Source organism: Magnolia sinica, chromosome 11 (assembly GCF_029962835.1).
Source record: "Magnolia sinica isolate HGM2019 chromosome 11, MsV1, whole genome shotgun sequence".
NCBI classification, from domain to species: Eukaryota; Viridiplantae; Streptophyta; class Magnoliopsida; order Magnoliales; family Magnoliaceae; genus Magnolia; species Magnolia sinica.
In genome coordinates, this window is record NC_080583.1 from 82,723,302 (window position 1) to 82,730,545 (window position 7,244).

Here is a 7,244-nt window from a genome sequence, read left to right on the forward strand (position 1 = left end):
ATGTACTGCCTATCTACTCAATAGGTGTCCGACCAAGAGTATTAGATTCCAGACACCGCAGGAAGCATGGAGTGGATACAAGCTGAGCGTGACTCACCTTAAGATCTTTATGTGTGTCGCCTACGCTCAAGTTCCAAAAGCGAGAAGGAAAAAGCTTAATGATCGTGGCGAGAAGTGCATCTTCATTGGCTATAATGAAGAGTCAAAGGCATACAAGCTCTACAACCCACTAACCAATAAGCTGGTGGTGAGTAGAGATGTGGTATTTTGTGGGGAAGAAGCATGGAAATAGAATGAGGGAAACTCGACCAAAGAAAAGCAGGTCGAGGTCAAAGAATACGAAAAAGAGAGACATGAAAAGCAAGAGCAAACACCCACATCACCCCCTTCGGATCGCAGAAGTACAGGAGTACGCTCCATCTCTCGTGGAAGTACTTCGTCAAATCAGAATTCATCCAGCACATCTTCATCCGATTCTCCTTCATCCTTGGCTCCTATTAAAATGAGAAGCCTCAACGACATCTATACAGAAACTGAGGAAGTAAATTTACTTTGTCTGTATACGGATCAAGAGCCTCTCACATTCGAAGAGGCCATGAATGAAGAATGTTGGAGAAAGGCTATGAAAGAAGAGATTCATGCTATCGAGAAGAATCAAACATGAGAGCTGACCTCACTCCCCAAAAGTCAGAAGACCATTGGTCTCAAATGGGTGTATAAGATCAAGCGGAATGCCAATGGTAAGATCGAATGATATAAAGCAAGGCTCGTAGCAAAAGGTTACAAACAGAAATATGGGGTAGATTATGAAGAAGTTTTCGCCCCAGTTGCTCGCCTTGACACTGTAAGAATGATTATCTCCCTTGTAGCTCATCACAGTTGGATGATTTACCAAATAAATGTGAAATCTGCATTCCTAAATGGGGTACTCGAAGAAGAAGTATACGTTGACCAGTCTAAAGGCTTTGTCATGCAGGGGGAGGAACACAAGGTGTATCGGCTGGAGAAAGTCCTGTATGGGTTGAAGCAAGCTCCCCGTGCTTGGAATGCAAGGATCGACAGTTATCTTCAAGAGAATGGTTTCATCAAATGTCCATATGAGCATGCCGTCTACACAAAGAAGAACGCTCGTGATGATATGCTTATCGCTTGTTTATATGTTGATGATCTTCTGTTCACTGGGAACAACCAGGTGATATTTGAAGAATTCAAGTAGGCTATGTTTAAAGAATTCGAGATGACTGATGGTAGATTGATGTCCTTTTTTTTGGGCATTGAAGTGAAGCAACAAGTCAACGGTATTTACATATCCCAGAAGAAGTACACAAAGGAACTTCTTAAGAAGTTTCAGATGGTCGACCGTAAAGCTGTAAATACACCTGTTACAATAGGCCTGAAGCTCACAAAAGATGGAGAAGGAAGAAACGTCGACTCAACCCTATTCAAGAGCCTAATCGGAAGCTTAAGGTACCTCACAATCACTAGGCCAGATATAGTCTACAGTGTTGGGCTTCTAAGCCGTTATATAAAAGCCCCAAAAGAGTCACACTGGCTAGCTGCAAAACGAGTTCTTAGGTATATCAAAGGGACTATTGAATTCGGTCTCTTTTATCCATACGATAATGAAGCAATGTTGTATGGATACTCAGACATTAATTGGAGAGGTGACCAAGATGAGAGAAAGAGCACCATTGGCTATGTATTCTATCTCGGAACGACTGCTTTCACATGGAATTCAAAGAAGCAAAGTGTGGTCACCCTGTCCACATGTGAAGTAGAGTACATGGGAGCATCATCCACCGTCTATGAGGGAATTTGGTTAAGAAACCTACTAAAGGAGCTGAAGCATCCACAGGAAGAATCCACAATCATATATGTGGATAACAAGTCGGCAATCGAGCTAGCCAAAAATCCAGTGCAGCATGGAAGAAGCAAACACATTGATACCCAATACCATTTTCTGAGAGATCATGTGAAGCAGAAAACGATGAAATTAGAGTATTGTCATACTACGAAATAGGTGGTGGATATTTTCACAAAGGCATTGCCGACAGATGCATTCAAACGACTAAGAACGATGCTCGGAATGAAGCCGGTTTTGATTTGAAAGAGAGTGTTAGATACAGTGGTGGATTGTGCAAATCCAAAACCGTGTGAATGACGTGTGAGCTAGCTGTGGTGTTGAGATTTTTTTATAAGTTTAGTCTGTTAGCTGGGTGAAGATAAACAATAGATATTTTCTAGATTCTTTTCTTTCTTTAGCTGCCCCTAGGATGAATCTAGATAGGGATAAATTAGTCATTTCACATAATATGAAAAGCCTATAAAAAGACACCTTGTATTCGTTCCTATTCATTCAATTTCCAATACAGCAGCAGTCTCTCTTCCTCTTCCAAAAGTTTCAGTTTTTTTCTTTTTGGTGGCTGTAGCCACACATCAGCAAGAAGCTGGGTTTTAGACCCAACATGCGTTACACTAATCAAATCACTATAACAAACATAACTGGGGGCAAGATTGGGCTCGTTTGGGAGCAGTTTGGGAGCATGTAAATGGAGGTAAATAGGACATGGTATTGGAAGCAAATGACTACTCAACTATGTGTGGATGGAAGTAAATGAAATGCATTTGAAATTCAAATATTTTGTTTAGATGATAGTAAATAGGTGGGAATTGGAAAGCATTAGAACTTTTCAATATATTTATAGGAATATATTTGATATCCAAAATGAACCTTAATATCTCAAATTAGTGCACATATATGATATTTAATATAATGATTGTAAGAAGCCTATTTAAATGTATACTTAGCCAAAAAATGAGAAAATTTCTAACCTCGAGTGGGCCACAAACATAAGGATCACAAACAAGTAGCTTGCCAATATTTTTAACTGTCCATTTAAATGGATGGACGGTTTGTATCATTCTATTATTGTAATATTAGTGATGTAACCAATAATTGAATTATTTCAGAGTATCATCAGTGTACATATGCATGACGAACATGTACGTAGCAGCAATTTTGTTTACTCACGCAACTCTCCAAGGGAGCTGAAAATAAATTTCACCCTTTTTACTTCTGAGGGCATTTGGATGGGAGTTAATGGAGCTAAATGGGTGAATTTGGTAGTAAGTGGTATTCAAGGTGTGCTTGGATGGAAGTAAATGCATGTAAATGAAGATGGGAGTAAATGTGCATATAAATGGAATCTTCTCTACAAGAGATGATTTGTAAGTAAATGGAGGTGAAATGCCTTTTTGAGCTCCCTTGGAAAATTACACATGTGAATAAATGTGCCCTTATGCACATGTCCATCATACACATGTCACACTAATGATGCTATGACACGAAGCAAATATCGGCTACATCATTAAAATTACACCAAAAGAATGATCTAAATTGTCCAAAGGATGGCCATCTAAATGGACAGTTAAAAAACGTTGGTAAGTTGCTTATTTGTGATCTTTACATTTATGGCCTACCCAAGATTCAAAATTTATTCATTTTTTACTAAAGCATATATTTTAATGGGTTGACTATAATCATTCTATTAAATATCACATGTGTAAAAAGTTGAGATATTTAAGCTGATTTGAAATATCATATATATTCATGTGAATATATTAAAAAATTCAAATGCATTTCAATTCCTACCATCAAAATAAAAAAATTTTATTTTCAAGTGCATTTTATTTACTCCCCTCCAAACACAATTGTGTAACCCATTTACTCCCAATTCATTTACTTACAAATCCATTTCTCATTTACAAGATCTCAATCGAGCCCCCAAATTATCTTTCTGAAAGTGGATCTCATTTACTCCTCATCCAAACACACTTCAAATGTCATTTACCTTCATTTACTCCCAATTATTCCATTTACCTCATTCTACTCCCATCTAAATATCCCATCATATATGATCCAACATGAGCCCAAGCATGCCATTAAAAGAATCTACAAATATTAGTAGATGCACTACCAAAATGCAATACACATTGGGAGAAAAGTTGTTTGCACCGTGTGAAAAGAGAAAAGAAGCCGAAGTTGTTTGCCCTATGTGAAAAGAGAAAAGAAGCCCTCATGAAAAAAAGGTATAGATGATACAGTTGAATAGAAAGAATGAGTACAATAGAGCCATCTCTACCATTTACGTATGAATTTTGGAGCTTTCATTTATTTGGAGCTGATATGGTTTAAAGACATCTAAAAATTCCTTTCATCCAATGACTACTAGGGCGTGTTTGGTTTTCCGGTGAAATGGTAAATGCAGTGTAAAAAAGTAATAATTACTTCCCCTACATTTACAACTTGATTTGTCTACTTACTTTTTCACACAGAAACCAAGAATATTACAAAATATATGTGAGTCCCACTGTGATGCATTTCTCTTATCTATACCGTTCATCCATTATTCCAGTTGAATTTATAGCATGAGTAAAATATTGAGGCATATCTAATACTCAATTGGATCACGTCATACAAAAAAGGGAATCGAATACTTACCGTTAAAAACTTTGTAGGGCCACTGTTTCTTTTGGCGTGGGCCACTTGAGTGTTGGATCCACTTCATTTTTTGTCTCATGCTCTAAAATATTGTAATAAAACAGACTGACGGAATGGATATATCATTCGCATTACCTTGCAGTTCAAAAATTAAAATTACATCTTTTAAACCAATTTCATATGTACAAATTCCCGTGAATTTTCAAACGCAATGAAATTCTAATAATTATTATTTCCAGGTATTTCCCATTTCTTTGAAAATCAAACAGGCCACGCGTCGATGCCATCGGCAATGAAATAGCCAAAGCCTTCAATGTTATCGGCTAGAAAGTGACAAAAGTAAAGCTGTCAGCGCGCTGAGCTTGGGGTTAGCTTTGGGCAGGATTTTAAACCGTTTAGGCTCAACCTATTCAAAATTTCACCCATTGACAGCCCTAGTAGAAAGAGAGACTTTTGATTTTTGAAATATGGGTCATCTGTGAATGGCTAACAGTAGTTTATTAGCCAAATTAATTACAATATTGAAATAGAATCGAGTCTAGCCGATCCGCATGCCAATATAATGCATTGGGTATTATAGGGTCTAACGTGATGTATGTGTTTTATATCCATGCTGTCCCTTTTCCTGTGATTTTAGTGCATGAACAAAAAAATGAAGCAGATTTAAAGCTCAAGTAGACCAAGCAACAGTGGTGATTGAATGCCTACTGTTAAAAACTTCTTAAAGTAAATAAAAAGTTCAGATAGATTGTAACATGTGTGTCTTCCCTTTCATTCATATCCAAATATCTTTTATTAAAGGCTGGATAAATGTTACACTGGCCCTATAAAGACATTAACAATGAGTGTTATTGTCTCCATTGATTCTTATGGTGGGGTTCACTTGAGCTTTGGATATCTTTATTTTCCGATTCATGCCTTAAAATGTTCCAAAAAAATAAATAGGCCACATGAACATGAAATGCACAGTTGATATATATTGTTTTCCTTTATTTACGTCCGTGTGACTTTATGAACAGATTATATGATAAATAAACATTAAGTGAGCCTTAGAAAGATTTCGTTAATGGGGGCCTTCTTGTAATAAATGTCTTAAATTAAGTTTTTTATTGGGTCCATCGATGCCATTGACAATCTATTCGACGTCACTTTTGATGGTATTGAACAGTTCTTGATCCCATCGATGTCTTCTGGATTTTTCTTCAGTTGGTTACTGGACTAACTGGGTACTTTTTCAATGACATCAAAATTTTTTGAAAAATCATATTTTGTTTCTGAACAATTGAGGTATTAGTTCGATGACATCAACAGATTCTGTGTAGATTTTACGTAAAATTACGAATTTATGAGATTTTTTTCCAATTTCGTCTAAGATTCTTTCCAAAACTATATATATATGGGTGTAAACGAGATTGGAAGGTAATTTTAAGAGTTTTTAAATAGTTATAGGGTTTTAAAGGGGTGTAGCAAGGGTGAGATTCGAGGTTGTTCAAATCCGATAAACTCTCTCTTTATAATTTCTACTTTCATAGTGATTATCAGTCGTCTTATGTTGTAGTTTTTTTTTGAAAGAGTTTTCTATGTTAAATCACCGTTTTCTTCTCCTTTTTCTCTAATGCTTTTTTATTGTCATCCTAGATTAATCTCTGCGTGCTTCGTTGGTTCCCCCAATTGGCCATTATTATCACTGCTTCATGTGGTCTGCACCACTTGAGCCTTGAATTTGTCTTAGAATGATATGGCAAAAATGGATGGACGGTGTGAATAAAACTAATATAAAACGTTGGCCCTTCGTAGCCTTAGCGTTCATTAACAGGGGCAGCGGAACCTACATTTAGAGGTGGGCATTTTTGAACCGATCCGGTGGATCCGACCCGATCAGACCCGATCCGACCCGTTCCGAACAGAACCGACGGCCTGGATCGGGTAGGATCGGGTAAGATCATTTAGATCCGACTAGTTTTCGGATCGAGATCGGATAGTGGTTAATCCGGACCGTTCCGATCCGAAAACCCGATCCGAATAGATCCGAACCGTTCCGATCCGACCAGATCCGGAGTAAAAAATAATATTTTTACTTTTTCTTATGGTGTGGTCCACTTGAGCTTTGAATATTCGTCAATTTTGGGTTCAACAGCTAAAATAATCTGAGAAAACAAATGGACGGCATGGATACACCACATGCATTCATGGTGGGCCCCAACAGAGTTCACTCAGATATGAGAATGGGTTACTTGCACGGCACGTCAACAGCGGGTAACAGCTGTTTACTTGCTTTACAAGTCAATACGGTAGGTTGTGGGAGTATGTATTAAAGTGGCTTAACCAAGTTACTTGGGCCCCACCATGATGTATGTTATGTATCCAACCTTCCATCCATTTGGAGAGATCATTTCAGGGCAATATCCAAAGAATGAATGAAATCCAAAGCTCCAGCGGACCCCAATATAGAAAGTTTTCTTGACAGTGATGCCCACCATTAAAAACTTTTAAAGGCTACAAAAGTTTTAGATTAACATGGTATTTGTGTTTTCCCTTATTTCTTTATTTTTCAACTTTTGAATAGGTTGGATTTCAAATAAACATTACGGTGGGCCTTGGAATAGTTTCAACGGTGGAAATCATTCTCCCCACTTTTTCCTGTGATGTGGTCTACTACAGATTTTTATCTACATCATTATTTGCCTCATGCCCTAAAATGATATCTCAAAATTGATCGACGGTGTGGATGTAACACATACAA